Genomic DNA, 19284 nt, shown 5'->3' with positions numbered 1-19284 from the left:
TTCTCACTTAAAATCAAGGGCAACGCTACTGAAGTCAGTGGAATTACACTGATGTAGAACTGGTGTGGGAGAGAGAAAAATCACAGCTTGCCACCTGCCTAGCTGTCATGAGGTTGCACTTTACTATTTACATTAGGGAAGAGAAAAGAAGTACTTGTGGCACCTTAGAGACTAACCAATTTATTTGAGCATGAGCTTTCGTGAGCTACAGCTCACTTCATCGGATGCATACTGTGGAGCATCCGATGAAGTGAGCTGTAGCTCACGAAAGCTCATGCTCAAATAAATTGGTTAGTCTCTAAGGTGCCACAAGTACGCCTTTTCTTTTTGCGAATAGAGACTAACACGGCTGTTACTCTGAAACCTGTCATTAGGGAAGAGGAGAAACTAGCAAGAGGCTAATAGGGTGGCTTTATAGATTTGGGCTGAGACTTTTTCCCCACACAAAAGGAGCATCATGGGAGAGAGCAAAAGTGCTTGTCACCGAAATGGAGAATCAGCCGATCAATGCTGGCATCACTGGCCGAGCAAAGGTGGGAGTTTCCCTTGTGATGAGATTAAAGGTCATATAAGTAGGGTGGGGCTAAACTGCAAATGGCTTTGAAATAAGGACAAGAAGTTTGTGTGTGATTGAGTGGAAGAAGGGGAGCCAGTAGAGGGACTTACAGAGAAGAGTGACGTAGTCAGAGCAAGGACCCAAGAAGATTATTTTAGCAGCAGAATTTTGAATAGAATTGAAAGGCGTGAGGTTGGAGAAGACAGAGACATGGAGATTACAGTATTCAGGACATGCCATGATCAAGGCTTGGACAGGGGTTTTGGCAGTATGGGCAGACACAAAAAGGTTGGATCTATGTGATACTGGGGATGAAGATATAGCAAGATTCAATAACAGTCTGGATGTGTTGGTCAGCGGAGGGTTGAGTCAAAGATGAAGCAGAGATGCTGGGAGGGTGAGGATGTCCACCATGACGAAGAAAGGAGGGGATAGAAGAGGGTTTTGCAGGAAAGAGATGAAGTAATAGAGATAATGACACAAGAAAAGGAAGTGAGGAGGGGGAAATAATCAATGGGTAACAAGGTCAGAGAAATCAAGGGTCAGGTTCTACCTTAATATATACACACAATCCACTTCCACTGTGTCCGGTATCTTCAACAGCTTAAAGAATTTATAAAATCTTAAATTAAGGGACCATTTTGCACTGAACACATGGTCCCATATCAAAGACTTTATTTTTTATTATATGCTGCACATGCACAGGAGAATCTGCTACCAATGCTTGACAATGGTAATTTATCCCTGTGATTATCCAATATCTGATGCCGCTCATCAGAAATCCCTGTACTGCAATCAGCAAGAGGACCTAGGAGATTTACTAGCTGATATTGCATCTCTTTTTAGAATGATTTCAGAGGTCCACTACTTTTGTCTGGCATTAACACCAAGGGAAGCCTAGCAGATCAGAAGACTCTGTAAAGTAACACTGTTAAATGTACAGGCATTACCAGGGTGCACTGAAAAAGACTACAAAACTGCCCACCATATAGAATGTCGAGCAACAAAAGACTTAACTGACACAATTATTAGACGTCTGAATAGCATTTTTCAACGAAATTTAGGTTATGAAACAGCATAAAATCCCAGCAATTTAGGTTGACTTTTCCCATAGTTTTCAAAAGCAGAGCTATGTCTTTTGACACAGGAGGATATGAAACAAGAAATGTGGTCACTAAAAGTAGAAATTAATGGAGTAAAAATGTGATCAAAATATTTATATTGTCCGTACACTTGCAACTTGCCTCTAAGGGCCTGTAAATGGAGCAATTGGGTAAATGGGTTAAGGCTGGCAATATCAGGACCACAGAAATTGATGTGCAACTGTAAGCTTTATTTTTTTATCCTTCTAACACTCATAAGGCAAAGGGGAGAGAAAATAACTGATTTTAAAAGAAAATAAACTGACATGGTTGGTGGGGATACAGAATTTGCAGTTCATTTCCTTTCTTTAATTTTTAATAATTCCAAGGAGTGTGGTCTAACGGGGGGGTCAGCAGATCCAAATTTCATATCCATCTGTGCCACAAACTTGGTGTATGGCCTTTGTAACTTACCCTCTCAGCATCTCATCTGTAAAATGACAATTCCTTACTTCACAGGGCTAATGTGGGAGGCATAAACAGTCTATTTATCAAAGTTCCTTCAGACCCCTGGATGGTGGGAGCTCTGGAAATTATATTTGTTCCTTGGTTACTCTGATAGCAAAGTAATAAAGGTTTGGCAACAGATTTGACCACAGGTTATTATGAACACAGGTAGGAAGCAGTAAAAGTAGGAACAACATTAAGCTTGTATTCTCCCATTGCATGATTATTTATAATCAGAGATATTCTTCGTACAAAACAGATACAAACCTGAGTCACAAAAGTCATATCCAAATCCAAGCTTCCCCAATGTGCAGCAGTGGGGTTGGAGTCAGTGTTTCATTTCGTTTCATTTCATTCCAATCTAGAATGGAAACCTACAAGCATGAAGTTGAGAATATTGCCTGGCTTTCCTTTCACCAAAGTAGTTCCAGTGGATTTTCTCCGGATTTAGACAGGTGAACGGGAGAATAATCAGACACTATAACTAAATCAGAAATATTAGACACTGGTAATAAAATAAATTTAAAGTCTGTGGGGTAGATTCTCTGGTCCAGCCAAACTTCACCCAGCAAAGGACTGGATGGAGCTAAGGGACTGGGAAGGAGAACATTGGCCCTAAATAACCATTGCATCATGTTTCCATTCCCCACTCCCAGGGTTCCTAGGATCAGGCTGGTTCCTGTGTAAAGGAGAGCAGCCTAAACAGCTTCCCTAAAGTGATGTCCCAGCAGCTGGGACCTATACAAAACAGACCAATGTACATTGGTCAAACTGGACAGTCTCTACGTAAAAGAATAAATGGACACAAATCAGATGTCAAGAATTATAACGTTCATAAACCAGTCGGAGAACACTTCAATCTCTCTGGTCACGCAATCAGAGACATGAAGGTCGCTATCTTACAACAAAAAAACTTCAAATCCAGAGTCCAGCGAGAAACTGCTGAATTGGAATTCATTTGCAAATTGGATACTATTAATTTAGGCTTAAATAGAGACTGGGAGTGGCTAAGTCATTATGCAAGGTAGCCTATTTCCCCTTGTTTTTTTCCTACCCCCCCCCCCCCAGACGTTCTGATTAAACTTGGATTTATGCTGGAAGTGGCCCACCTTGATTGTCATGCACATTGTAAGGAGAGTGGTCAGTTTGGATGAGCTATTGCCAGCAGGAGAGTGAGTTTGTGGGGGGGGGACCTGTATTTGTGTTGGAAATGGCCCACCTTGATTATCATGCACATTGTAGGGAGAGTGGTCACTTTGGATAGGCTATTACCAGCAGGAGAGTGAGTTTGTGTGTGTGGTTTTTGGAGGGGGGTGAGGGGGTGAGAGAACCTGGATTTCTGCAGGAAATGGCCCACCTTGATTATCATACACATTGTGAAGAGAGTGGTCACTTTGGATGGGCTATTACCAGCAAGAGAGTGAGTTTGTCTGTGGGGGGGCGGAGGGTGAGAAAACCTGGATTTGTGCTGGAAGTGGCCCAACTTGATGATCACTTTAGATAAGCTATTACCAGCAGGAGAGTGGGGTGGGAGGAGGTATTGTTTCATGGTGTCTGTGTATATAATGTCTTCTGCAATTTCCACAGTATGCATCCGATGAAGTGAGCTGTAGCTCACGAAAGCTCATGCTCAGATAAATTGGTTAGTCTCTAAGGTGCCACAAGTACTCCTTTTCTTTTTGCGAATACAGACTAACACGGCTGTTACTCTGAAACAAAACAGAGGGAAATCTGAGAGGAAAAGGTAGTAATTTTTATCCTACATGATGACAGGCTAAGTAGAATTATAGTTGGACCTAAGCTGCAAAATTCAGAGCCTGTTCAGGGTGCTTTGCTCGTACACAGACACTAAAGTCAAGTGAAAAATTCAGACTGATAGTCAATCAGATTCTGAATCAGCTTGCAATATGTAATTTTAAAAGATGTTAGTAGGTGTTTGGATGTTTGGTTTGATTTGGAGATTTTGAAACCCATCTCCATAATGAAAAAAGAGCTGCTTGTGAAAGCTGGAAAAGATGGAAGTATAAATGGAAGAAGCAGAATACAAAGAAACCTTTTCACTTGGCTGAAAAGAGGGTGAAATCCTGGCCCCACTAAAGTCAATGGCATTGTACAGGAGTGTTGGGGTTCATGATGACTGAAAATGGTGGTGGTTGTATTTTTTGGTGATATATTGGTTCTTGTTGATGTCAGTGGGGTCAGAATTCCATCCCTAGCCCAGGTTATTGCTTTGATCCACATGAAAGTAGTAGACCTTAGTGCAGATGCATTAGCTGATACTCGCTTGTCACTCAACAGCCGAAGGTGCAGCCCATGCTGAATTTGCATGTCTACCTGAAATGGATTAGGTCCACAGCCACGAGCTGAAGCTAATCCCATTGTAAAAGTTATCTTATTAAACCTTCCGGCTGAAAATTAAAATGTGGAAACACAAATTTAAAATATTAATTGAAAGGCAACAGAGCAGCAGAGCAGTTGTAATTTACTACCTAATCTTTTAGACATAAGGAAGACTAAGAACAAATATAACCAACAACATTTTCAATCATCATGGACCCCAACACTCCTGTACAATTTGTGTGGGGAGCCTAAGAGAAAAGGATGGTGTTATGCACACAACACTTACCATTGATTTTCTAATACAAAATCTTATGCCCTTTTGAACTTTTAAAGTTTAAATAACTAGACAGAAATATACTCTGATTTTTAGCACTGTTTGGCTATCACTCTTCCTAATGCACAGGACATTCCCTCAGTCTTCTTGTCTCTCCAAAATATTGATGCAAATCACATGGGTATCATTCAAAGCAAGGCTGGGTCAAGGAGGTTACAAGGAACCACTTCCCATAGATCAGCTTTCCATTTCTATCTTAGTGCTGATAGCTTTTTTAATGGGTTTTGTAAGGTTGGTTAGCTTTTAAGTTTGAATCATGCATGCAACTTAGTTTAAGCTTAGGCCTTCATTCTGGCCAAAAGGAAGCTTTTTAGATAACCAATGAACAGCACGGAGCAGTGCTGAATCCACCACAGTTATATGATTTCTAAATTCTATCATATGTCTGCCTGTCAAAAGCCGATCAAGTTTCCAAAGTCCCTTTCCTCCTATTTTTTTATTGTTTACTTCGAGGAAGTGGATACTGCTTTTTTCCCCTGTAGTTGCAATATGAATAACACATAGGGCAAGATCCTGCAAACCTCTGCTTATACATGTAGTACTTTTAAGAGCAGTCCCATTGACTTTGGTGGTCCTTTCTCATGTGAATAATCAGACCCAATCAGATGACTAAGGATTTACAGGATCTGCCAATTAATAATAAGAACTAGTTCTTATAAGCTCTTGTCATCAGTGGACCTAAAAACACTTTACAAAGATCAGTATCATTCTCTTCATTTTACAGATGGGAAACTGAGGCACAGAAAGATAATCTTGCCCAAGGTCACCCAGCAGACCACTGGCAGAACTGGCAATAGAACCCAGGTCTTCTGAGTCCTAATGCAGTGCTCTTTGATATCCACATGTTATAGTAATTATTCTATAATTTAGTAACAAAGTACAAGTAAATAATTTTGAAACCCATTTTGTTGTTTAAAAACAAAAGAGAAACAAACAAACAAACAAACAGCTCTATTTTGAACACTTTGAAATGACAACATCAAAATTTACTCCCAAAATAGATTGTTTTGGGGGGGGGGGAAGGGGCCAGCTGTAAGTCACCAATGGTGCAAAGTCACCTTTGGTGGAAACAGTTTATGAAGGGCCATATTGTGAGCCCTCTAGGGTAGGTCTAAACGTGGATCGGGGAGTGTGATTCCCAGTTTGAGACCTATCCACACTACCTGCTAAAAATAGAGTGTAGCTGTAGAGGTACGAAGTGTGGGACGGGCTGGCCACTTTGAGTATGTGCCTCGGGTCTCTGACGGGCATATTGCTTAGATGAGTCATCCCATGAGTCAGAGCTAGTCAAATGAGTCATCCCAATAAAATCAGTGGGTTTACTTGTATAAATTAATGCTCAGTGTGTATAAGGGATTCACAATCTGTCCCAAGGAAACTGGAAGTGTATTCCCATGAAATATTAAAGCTTGCCATCTGCCAGTGCGTAAAGGAGACCAGGCTGTTGAGACACTGTTTGACCCTGTAAACTTTGGCCAGTGGAAATTCGCGATGGGTAAATTAAAACATGAGCTGATGATGTATTTGATGGAGATTGATTGCTTGGGGGGGAGGGGCGCAAGGGAGGAGAAACATTTTAAATTTTTTTCTTCGTGTCACATAAGAGAGTACTGTATAAACTCTTCAGATTTCTGAAGTTCTTATAAATGTCAAAATAAAGAAAATATGAAAGAAGGGAAAAGAGAAAATTAGTCCAATACAATGCATTTAAAAATAATGGTCCAGATCTGTAACTCCATTGAAATCAATGGGTCTATACCAACTAACGCCAGCTGAGGTTCTGGCCCAGTGCTTCTGAACTGCATTTTGGTCAGATTCTCTACTTCAGCCAACATTAGGGGGTTAATCAATCTGCAGAAGATGTGGACAACTATAAATCTGACATTTGCACAGATTAGCTTGGGGAACTTGTTAAAAATTAAATACCAGAGACACATCAAACTTGTTCTGCATTCCAAGGGTCAGGATGCACTTAGCCTCCCTTCCGATTCATAAGGCTAAATTCTACACTCAGGAGGGTGGGAGATGGGGAGAAATTTCTGCAGATCTCAAAGGTATAAAGAGCCTGTAATCTGCATTTTTATCATTACAGATTTTGATGCGGGGCGAGGTCTCTGGGGCTACTTCTAGCAAACACAGTCAATATTTAATTCAATATATTTAAATGCTTTTGTGACTTTTTCGGATTCCCCAACCTAGTATGAGCTTAGTCTTTTTTTTGGGGGGGGGGGGGCTGGACATATATAAGGCAATATTGCAGCCTCAGTGGATCATACACATCCACACAGCCATAGCAATCACAGAACATGGGGGGGGGGTAGATTCTGAGTAACCCTGAAAAGGTGCAGACCCTTCACTCCTTTCCCTGAGCTCCAGGCTGCATTCCACTGTCTGAACACAAAGGCTATTTATGGTTAATTTCAAAGGGAAAGGTAGAAAGGTAAAAGCACACCCACTTTATAGCACCTACCAGAACAAGGCAAACACAGGAAGTGTGTGATGCACCATTTTAAAGCATGCAGCAGGGATGGCTCTGACCTTGGTCCTTCTTGAGGCTCTGTATCAAATAACTATGTCAGGTCTGTGGATCTTCAGCTACTCTTTCTCCTAGAGCCCATCAGTTACATTTACTGTCCAGTGCAAACAGGTAAGTGAATACCATCATCCATATTGGGTCAGAGTCTGGGAAGGAGCCTCCAGATCTGCAAGCCCAGTTTAGTGCTAGTAAGTAAATGGAATTCAGTTCACAATATTAAAGACCTAACTACCTGGTCGATCCTTCAATTAGTTGTAGGTGAAAAACAAAGGACACATTGGGTGTGTCTACCCTGCAATTAAACACCCAAGGTTGGCCTGTGGCAGGCTCACAGGGGTTGAGCTCACAGGGCTGTTTAATGGCAGTGTAGATGTTTGGGCTCGGGCTGGAGTCTGGGCTCTGGGATCCTCCCCTCTCATGGGGTCCCAGAACCAAGCTCAACATCTACACCACAATTAAACAGCCCTGCAAGCCCAAGTCAGCTGACACGGGCCAGCCGTGGGTGTTTAATTGCAGGGTAGACATACCCACTGAGGCCCTTTCCAACGTTAGAGCCTATCACAGATAAGATAACTGTGTATGGCATAATAGTGAGCATAATCCATTCAGGGTTTTCTGGTCCTCAAGGACTGCACTCTTGGAAATTTCACAAATCTTCATGATATGCTAAGTAGGTAGATTTCATATTTGGATCTATAACATAGATGAAAGATGTATGTGTTTAAACTGAATGGATATGAATTTACACTTCTGTAGAAGGCCAGGAGTACTGTTTACTCCAGAAGTAGCTGTAATGAATGGCACACAATAAGTTCACAACAGACCTTCCTGTTTTAGGCAACAGCATAGCAAAGAAATGTGTAAACTGTTTCTAACTCTTTGCACTGTTGGTCAAAACTGTTATCTCCCTTTTTCAGATTTGCCAGCCCGTAACAAGGTAGCAGGACCTTAAATGAAGTTTGGAGTAATAAGGAGGGCTGGGTTGTTCCTAGCAGATAGCCAAAAGGCAAAAGAGAGTTCAGAACACAGAGAGAACTGAAGACGGAGAGCAGCAGAGGAAGAAGCCTGCTAGCTCTCTGAGAGGCGAGAACTGCAGCCACAGGGCCAAAGAGAGCTGAAAGATGGGGACTGATGAAGGGGTGAGCCTGCTGAGGTTTCCAGGCGTGAGCTTGAGCCATGCCTGCTAATGAAACAGGATGCAGAAGCAGCCCAGTTAGGGAAGCTAGGATGAGGCACGGTGAAAGACACCAGAGCTGAGTCTGGAGTGAGGCCTGACAAGAGATGCCAAGAGCCTGAGAGCCTGTGTAGGGTGAGATACCAGAGCTTTATTTGGTGTGTTGGTGGACTCCTGGGAAGATTTGGACTGTACCTGGGGAAATCTGAACTATGGTTGTGGGACTTGTGTAATAAATTAACCCTGCAACGGACTATTTGTAGTCTGAACGCTTGCATAGAGTTACCAGGACTCCGGAAGGAGGAAATCTAGGCAGGAGGCTGCTTGCAGGGGCATCCTGAAGGTAACAGCCCAAATGTAAGAGCCGTATACATTGAGACCCATGTATTTTGTGAATGGCAGAACACTAGTGGATCAATTTTTCTTTTTTAATCATGGAAGCGTTTGACAATGGAGCTCTCTGAAAGTTTGCAAAGGATCCTCAGGCCATGCAAAATTCAACTGGGAAAGAGTTTCATTACAAAAAAAAAATTACAAAAAAAAAAAAAAAGGACCCACAAAGAGAATGGTGTGTGGAATGGCTTATCCCCTTATTAGTTTGGTTACTAATTAAACCCATTTCCAAAAAGCCAAACGTGGCATATCTAATTCTGTTCCTAAATTTTTATTTATTTATTAAATCTAACCTCAAGACAGTCCTTGAACCATATCAGTAGGCCTCTTTGTTTGGAATAATTTAGTCTGTCTGGTTCTCTTGCACCTGTTTATAACATTCATTATTAAAAACAACTTAACTTACTTTCCTCCACTGTTAAATCCCAAGCAGGCACAAATTATAGGTCCAATTTCACAACAAGCCCTAACTATGGAAGATGACAAGGGGATATATTTAATCAGTTCATCTTCCAGCTAGGCTGGGCAAGCCCACTGCACCCGGTTCCACCCTCCCCTGGAGCTCCATTGGCTTGCTCTGAGTCCCCCAGCAACATAAAGGATGCAGACACTTGAGACAGAAAGGAAGTCTATTGTTCAGGCCTTAAATGTGTAACACTGACAAATTCTCTCTCTTTTGACATATGCTTTTATATTTTACAGTTTTGGTGATAGTAAGGTAAAGTGGGATCTCAATATTAAACAACCCTGCTGTCATTGGTGCTTGCCACGGTCACAGATGAACCAGTTATAACATGAGCACATAATATGTTTAAAACACTGTTCCCAAACTCAGTTTAAAGATGTGTGTAGACATGACCCTTATCATGGTGTAATAACCAAAACTGGCACTGCAGTGTTCCATGGCTGGAGAGCAGTCTGTTAACAGCAGGCAGAGTATTAGAAGAGGTGGTGAAAGTATATATCTCCTTTGATTCAGATTTACTTCATAACCAAAAGAATACCCACGTGGGATCATGAAAATGGAACCAAAAGAAATGTTGCTGAGAGCAAAACTTCGTTGCTTTTCCCTTTGTTTGTTAATGTTAACATGTTGAAGACTGGGCTTTTTACTGAGAGGAAGCCAACAGGAGAGATAAGACTTCAGAAATATAAAAACACAGGAAGAATTTGACATGACATCGCTGTACTGGTAATTTGTAATTGAGAGATCTTGCAGTGAGGTGCACCGAACAGTCTATTTAAATCATTGCACAGTATAAAACTACAGTGTTTTAAATGGCCAAAATACCTAAAAACAAAAACAAAAAAACCCCCACCTATTTTCATTTTATTACCTTAATGATGAAGAATTTTATATGAATGAGACAGACTTCTCCCATTCCATATTGACAACTTATCCCAATACACATTTGGCATCATTACACTATACATCAAACTAGCTCCCAGATTTTGTTGTCCTATCATGCCTGGTATAGCCTGGCCAAACTACAGCTATATGTGGAGTCGAGAAGGATGTTTCCCCCAGATCAGATTGCCAGTGACCTTGGGGGTGAGGGTGGGTGGAAGGGTTTGGCTTCCTTTGCAGCAAGTGGGTGCACGTCATTTGCCAGCATTATCTGGGTATATCTCATTTAATCATTTCCCTGTCATTGCAAGGGTCTCAAGCACTGGTGCACCTCAAGTCCCTCTAAGACTCTCCCTGTGGTACAAAACCGTGTAGTCTCCTGTGAGTTGTAATACTTTGGTCTCATTTTCAGTGGTTGTGTTTAGTGTGTGGGTGTTGAGTGGGGTTGGTGGCTGTGATGCAGGAGGTCAGACTAGATGATCAGGTGGCCCCTTCTGGCCTTGAACTCTATGACTACAACTTTAATTTGTTAACTGTAGCCTCCTGTATGTTGGAATGAACATGAATGGCTTTCTCAATGCTTCCATTCTCTCCATGAGCTACTTCACGGGAGATGTATGGTATTATAGTAGTAAAATATTTAGCCTGGTTACAAGGCTAGCAGCCTCTTTAACTGGTCTCCTTGAGGGCAATCCCCTCATGTGTTTGGGCTTTTGCATTCACCAGTCTTGGGATGTAATCCAGCAATTCTCCCACTCTCAGATCACTTTTAGGGCTTCAGTCCCCATGAACAGGGTATGGTGCTTTAATTCATGAGGCCAACTTGTAAACATTTAGTTACAGTGTTTACAATTGAAAAATACAGACTGAACTTGTGTGAAATTGACAGGTGTCATTAATTAATATAGCTATAATAAATGTATAAAACTGGCTGTAGGTTCAATGGCCTGTTGTTTTCAGAGAACACAGGTCCTGCAACAAACGAGAGAAGTCAACTGCTTTGTAGCAGCAACTATTTGGCACAGTCAGTGGGCTGATAAATTCAACATAATTATACATTTCTTCCTCCTTGATGTAATGAGGAAGCCATTCTGCTTAGTTCAGCAGAGTCTGGCTCTGAGGGAATAAAATTTTCAAGTACATCAGGGAAAAATCCATCCCGGGGTATCAAATGAAGCTGCCAAACGAGATAAGAAATTAAGTACAGTATTTGTAGCCATTTGTTAGTGTTTTAATGATTGTCTAGTTAATAGTTCCTAATAGAGCTATAAGGAAGGGAGGCAAATATTTTTAAGATTGACTTTATCACTAAAAGGAAAAAATTGTTCACTTGTGCTTAGTGACAGAAGCTATCTGAGGATGAAGACTTATTTGCTCACTGAGATGTCTCAGGTGCTGTATAAACAGCTTAGAGAGTGTAATAAAGATACAGAAAGATCAAAGTGCATTATATGATGATGAAAGAGAATTGCAACAATTAGGCTAGGCAGTATCATTTCTTCCTTTATCATAATCTCAGAAATAAAGACAACACTGGTACAGTGATTTATTATGGCCTTCGTGGTCACTGTAATTATTGTAATAAAGATAATGAAGTATAGATAGCTGAAAATAATTACCAAAGTGTAAGTGGTTATTAATGAGCAATAAAAGTTAGTCAATTAAGGAGTGAGAAAAGGAAAATGGCAGCTGATACTATTTATGTAGATTCTAATTTTGGTTATTGTGTCAATGAAGCCACATTAAAAACATTTTTCAAATGTAAAAGGAAGGAAATTATAAAATTTACTAAAATAAATCACATTTCTAACATGGAAGTTCTTTCAGCAGTGGCTTGGTTAATGTATTTGACAGCACTTTATGCCTTTACCCTGCCATATCGTTATTGGGAACCGTTTATAACATTCCCATTTTGTCTGTGAAAAGACATTTTAATTGAAAAATCATTTGCACATAAAATTATTATCATCAGTTCACATTCTACAAAGGGGCTGCATTATGACCATAAAACAATTTGTAAGTGGATTCATTTTAGCCACTAAATCACTTTACATTATGCTGTGAACAGAATGATTAAAGCAGGTTAGCATTTTGTTGGCAAAGCAATTAGGTTACTATGCATTTCATCTGCACAGATACTTATAATGGTTAGTGCGTTTGTCTTGTTGACAGAACATCTATATGTATTGGACAGAATGCATTTTATTTTGTTGATGCAATTCATTTTATTCACAGAACACTTTTAAACTTAAGCCAAAATTTTGTTACCAGGACAGATTTAGCTGTAAAACAAAATTAATCTTGTCCACATGAGCAGCAGTCAGAATTTGTTGGTAGACAACTTTAAAAAGCTTTAAAACAAAACCCCTGGGAACAAACAGCAAAGTAATCTGGAGGGACTTGAGCAGGCCCTCTGCACAGGAGTGAATTTCTCCCATTGATGCAGCACAGCAGGGAAATCAGACACTTATCTACAATTTAGCATTAGCTAATCACAGGCCACACTAGTGTTCAACGTATCATAGAACACTGTTTGAAGAACAACCTGTCAGATGGGTAGTTCATTGTAATACCAAATATTGGCCATCTAGGCCAGGCTAGCCTTCGCTACATCTCTTCCAGTCACGACCGTTGGAGAGTTGGCTGAATGCCTCCCAGACCACACTTACTTCAATGCAAGGATCAGGAGATTTAGCGAAGGGTGCCCCAATCTCTGCACAACATTGAGTCACACATACCCCACTTCCTGAGACCCATCCCTATATCTATCTCCTGGTATCTCATCACTCCAGCACAAACTGCCTGCTTGACAAAGTTCAGACAAACAAACAGGAGAGCATGGGTTATTGCACCATTCGCAAATGACGCGGATATTTTCCATGCCTCTAGAAAAAGGAAGCAAAAGAGAATGCTGGAAATGAGGTGGCTGCCATTTGTCCTGTTACGAGAGTGATGTCTGTGACAAACATTTTTTTAAAAACAAACAATGCTGGTGTGGGCATTCTCCTCAGGGTTGCTCAGTCAGTGCAGTTTTCAAGTAGGAGTTTCGGTAGCGTAAGGACTGCATGATTGGGCCTGAAATGCATTTAAGAAATCGATTTATGTTTCATAGTTAGAATGGAAGAGCATTGAGATGGCCAGTTCATACATCTCCAGATGTTGAGAAGTTCTTATTTAACTTTCAAAAAAATGTGCAAAAGGCAAATATTTACTGGAAAACTGGCTTCATTTTAAATATTTCATAATTAAAAATTCTCTTTAAAGTCTTTAGTCATACAAAAAAAGATTAGTGGGCATACGTTTAGAAAGGAGGGCTCCCTGTTTCATTAGCAAAGAGTGAGGCTTGAATGTACACTAAGTTTAACAAGCGGAACTCTATTAAACCCTGTGGACTGCGTTGCTTCTAGCCGAACTCCCTGCTTTCCTATCAATCACAGTTCCTCCAGGGAGCATTGGTTCTCTGACTCTAGTTTCATTGATCATGATACTCCATCCCTGTTTCACAAGCATTTTATATGAACATTAAAAACCTCTGATAGTGTGGCTGATGTGATTAGGCCCTATGATGGTGTCCCCTGAATAGATATGTGGACACAGTTGGCAATGGGCTTTGTTGCAAGGATAGGTTCCTGGGTTAGTGGTTCTGTTGTGTGGTGTGTGGTTGCTGGTGAGTATTTGCTTCAGGTTGCGGGGCTGTCTGTAAGCAAGGACTGGCCTGTCTCCCAAGATCTGTGAGAGTGATGGGTCATCCTTCAGGATAGGTTGTAGATCCTTGATGATGCGTTGAAGAGGTTTTAGTTGGGGGCTGAAGGTGATGGCTAGTGGCGTTCTGTTATTTTCTACATAGAGTGCTTCTGCCAATGTGCACGGGCTGAAATTGTGGAAAAGCAGCATCACTTGCCCCGTAACTTCAGCCGTGCAGAACACAATGCCATCCACAGCCTCAGAAACAACTCTGACATCATAATCAAAAAGGCTGACAAAGGAGGTGCTGTCGTCATCATGAATAGGTCGGAATATGAACAAGAGGCTGCTCGGCAGCTCTCCAACACCACTTTCTACAAGCCATTACCCTCTGATCCCACTGAGGGTTACCAAAAGAAACTATACCATTTGCTCAAGAAACTCCCTGAAAATGCACAAGATCAAATCCACACAGACACACCCCTGGAACCCCAACCTGGGGTATTCTATCTGCTACCCAAGATCCATAAACCTGGAAATCTTGGACACCCCATCATCTCAGGCATTGGCACCCTGACAGCAGGATTGTCTGGCTATGTAGACTCCCTCCTCATGCCCTACGCTACAAGCACTCCCAGCTATCTTCGAGACACCACTGATTTCCTGAGGAAACTACAATCCATCGGTGATCTTCCCAAAAACACCATCCTGGCCACTATGGAAGTAGAAGCCCTCTACACCAACATTCCACACAAAGATGGACTACAAGCAGTCAGAACAGTATCCCCGATAACGTCACGGCAAACCTGGTGGCTGAACTTTGTGACTTTGTCCTCACCCATACCTATTTCACATTTGGAGACAATGTATACCTTCAAATCAGCGGCACTGCTATAGGTACCCGCATGGCCCCACAGTATGCCAACATTTTTATGGCTGACTTAGAACAAGGCTTCCTCAGCTCTCATCCCCTAATGCCCCTACTCTACTTGCGCTACATTGATGACATCTTCATCATCTGGACCCATGGAAAAGAAGCCCTTGAGGAATTCCACCATGATTTCAACAATTTCCATCCCACCATCAACCTCAGCCTGGACCAGTCCACACAAGGGATCCACTTCCTGGACACTATGGTGCTAATAAGCGATGGTCACATAAACACCACCCTATACTGGAAACCTTCTGACCACTATTCCTACCTACATGCCTCCAGCTTTCGTCCAGACCACACCACACGCTCCATTGTCTACAGCCAAGTGCTACATACAACCGCATTTTCTCCAACCCCTCAGACAGAGACAAACACCTACAAGATCTCTATCAAGCATTCTTACAACTACAATACCCACCTGCTGAAGTGAAGAAACAGATTGACAAAGCCAGAAGAGTACCCAGAAGTCACCTACTACAGGACAGGCCCAACAAAGAAAACAACAGAACGCCACTAGCCATCACCTTCAGCCCCCAACTAAAACCTCTTCAACGCATCATCAAGGATCTACAACCTATCCTGAAGGATGACCCATCACTCTCACAGATCTTGGGAGACAGGCCAGTCCTTGCTTACAGACAGCCCCCCAGCCTGAAGCAAATACTCACCAGCAACCACACACCACACAACAGAATCACTAACCCAGGAACCTATCCTTGCAACAAAGCCCATTGCCAACTGTGTCCACATATCTATTCAGGGGACACTATCACAGGGCCTAATCACATCAGCCACACTATCAGAGGCTCGTTCACCTGCACATCTACCAATGTGATATATGCCATCATGTGCCAGCAATGCCCCTCTGCCATGTACATTGGTCAAACTGGACAGTCTCTACGTAAAAGAATAAATGGACACAAATGAGATGTCAAGAATTATAGCATTCAAAAACCAGTCGGAGAACACTTCGATCTCTTTGGTCACTGGATTACAGACCTAAAAGTTGCACTTCTTCAACAAAAAAAACTTCAAAAACAGACTCCAACGAGAGACTGCTGGATTGGAATTAATTTGCAAACTGGATACAATTAACTCAGGCTTGAATAAAGACTGGGAGTGGATGGCTCATTACACAAAGTAAAACTATTTCCCCATGTTTATTCCCCACCCCCACCCCCCACTGTTCCTCAGACGTTCTTGTCAACTGCTGGAAATGGCCCACCTTGATTATCACTACAAAAGATTTCCCGCCCCACCCCCGCTGGTAAGAACTCACCTTCAGTGATCACTCTCGTTACAGTGTGTATGGTAACACCCATTGTTTCATGTCCTCTATGTATATAAATCTTCCCACTGTATTTTCTACTGAATGCATCCAATGAAGTGAGCTGTAGCTCACGAAAGCTTATGCTCAAATAAATTTGTTAGTCTCTAAGGTGCCACAATTACTCCTTTTCTTTTTGCGAATACAGACTAATACAGCTGCTACTCTGAAACCTGTCAGTTGGTTACATAGTCTTTCAGATAAATTGATTTCCTCAAAAGGTGACCACACTGGACGTGAGCTCTCACTGTCTCCTTATCACTTGATTCTAAGTCCAGCAAAAGCTATCTCCCCATGGATTTGGCTTCCGATGTTTCTCTATCTCTCCTTGCTGTGATGATCTCTATCACCATAGGTGGTCTCTGGGTGTTGTGTTTTCTGTCTTGTAATTGCCTCCTGTTCCTTTGGATCACTTGTCCCTTTGATGTAGTCACCTCCTTCCGTCCATCTGGTTTACTTGACACACATGCATTAATAACCACTTTAATTTTTCCTTTGTGTTAGACATACTCATTTTTTTATTTCCCCTCAGAATATTTTCAACAGATTACCAGGCCTACAAACACTTTAGAGAAGGGGTGTGTCTGTACATGTAGGTAGATGCCTTTATGACTTCAGTGCGTGGGGAGGGTTCATGTAATGACACAGCGTGTTAAGAAAGGGAAGAAAATACAAATTCTCTTTGTGCCATGAGCTGGCATCTAATTTAATGTGAAAATTTTAGTTAGTGTCCCATTTTGTTCCACGACAAATCACTCTTTCATAAACCAAGGTCCCAGTTCAGTAAACAGTTAAACATATGGTTAACTTTAAGATGTTTGTAATTCTATTGCCCAAATTAAGCACATTTCTAAGTGTTTGCAGGATCAGGGCAAAAGGCTGTAAAATACCTTTTGGAGCAATGCTTAGACCGAACATAAAGCATGGAGTTCAACCTCATTCTCCATTTCCTGATGTTAAATTGACTTCAAAGTTTTATTGTTAGAAGACCCCATATGCCAGGTGTAGCAAAAATAGTGGCAATTACCTGGATACCATAAGTTAACAAACTTACTCTTTTCTGAAGTAGTATGACATGCAGTGCAGAAAAATGCAGTAACCTTCCTCTTGGTATGGCATTGATTCTAAGGAGGGGCTTTGGATCATTAGTCAACATTGTTGCCAAAACTAAAAGAAGAGTAGCTGATATTCTTCTGAAATTTTAGCACCAATTTCCTTTTTGAAATACATCTCTATGCAATAACACATCTGGGATAACCCTTAGAAAGATTTACTGGTCACTCAGAATTAGACTCTGGCCCACAGTGTCATAAATGTGGTCCCTAGATAACTTATATAAAACCTTGATTAAAGGAGAGCGCTAGCCAGTCAAATACTTGATAAAAAGTAAACTCTCATGCACATTAAAGGTGTTTTTCCAGTCTAAATCCAAGTACCTAAAGACTGAGCATAAGACACATACGATTTCATAATAAATTCCCTTTTAAAGAACTGCAATTATCCCTTCAAGAGAAAAGCCATAATCATAACCTGAAAACAAAAAATCTAATTTAAACAGGCAAAGTGACCTCACTTTGAGTGACCTCAAAATGTTTGCAGATATATGTTTAACTGTAACCTTTCTTTTCAGAGACTGAGATTCATATCAGAACAAAGCAGAATGCAATTATAGTAATACACCAGTGCTAGAAGATCAAAAGAAAATATGGGTTTTAACTATATTCCAAAAGCTCATGCACGTTAGAAAACCAACATTAATTTACTTTTTCATAGTATTAGAGAAAAAGAAAAGATTCTGTAGTGCAAGAAAAACCCCCTATACTTCTATAGTTCAATGAACTCATTAATTATTTAGCACTACACTGGTGGAACATTAAGGGTGCAATGGATGTTGGCAAACAGCACAACATTATAATAGTCTGTATTTCACAGGATGGTTCTATAATAGCTAAGTCGATTAACGAGAGTGCAACCAGTTTTAAGACCTCACATGAAAAATAACACAACTGCAAAATGAAAAAACCACTCATCATTTAGGAAGCCACTTTATTAGAAAATAACCTGTGATGGAAAGGACGGCTCAGGGCATTGGAAGTGGGATTTAGAGCCTTTCTCCTCTAATTTACCAGCTCAAATTAAGACTAGGTCACTAGTGGCCAGAAGTCATTCTTAACAGATGTCAATCTAGTGACATGTGAAATGACTTGATGGTCTCAGTCTACGTGCTAGTGAACAGCTGTTCAGATCACAATTGGCAGAGATGCCCAGGACTGAAAAGACATGAAGACTGATTTGCTCTTTCACCGCTAGAAGTGGTCTAACCAAAAAAGAGTTGAAGTACGCTGGTAACATGCTGTGAAGAAGTTTGCATTACACCACTTCCCATCCCATTCTAATGGCGTAGATAAGAGCTGTCAGACCAACCTTTCATCAATATTAAATTCACTAAAAATGTGAATATAAACTAAAACTTTCATTGCAACCAAGCAAACTCCATGGCCAGATTGACCATACTATGACTACACTCACTGCTTTGTCTTAAGCCTGCATGGCATTTGTCCTCTTTTGGACCCATTCATTTATACAGTTTTGGTTATGAGAGTCACAGGGTTTCCACTGCATAACCATTTGTCCCATAATAAGGAGCAAGAGCAGACCCAGATCATCATCCCATTCCTCCATGTTTTCCACCCACTTCTGCAGCATAACAGTGAGGAGAGATGTGAACAGCACTAATACTCGTATCCACCACAGCATACATGGATGCTTGGCGCTGTATGAGGAGCATGCATGATTATGTACACAATCCAGGTACTTGAGTGTAGACATAGGTTTTGTGTTCTGAATAGCACTGTTGGGAATTTTCCAGTGTAATGATATTTTGTTGTTGGAAAATGCCAAATTTGTTCAAATAGAAACTGTTCGTAGGTAATGCTGGTTTTGACAATTTTTTTTTACTCAACATCTTTGAAAAAAAGGAGGTTTAGAAATTGTTGAAATGTTTCATATTGATATTTTTTAAACAAAAACGTCAGGTTTTTGTGATTCAAAACCACTTTTAATTTTGAA

The sequence above is a fragment of the Natator depressus genome, chromosome 12 (genome assembly GCF_965152275.1).
Source record: "Natator depressus isolate rNatDep1 chromosome 12, rNatDep2.hap1, whole genome shotgun sequence".
Lineage (NCBI taxonomy): Eukaryota > Metazoa > Chordata > Testudines > Cheloniidae > Natator > Natator depressus.
This window is presented reverse-complemented; position numbering follows the sequence as displayed.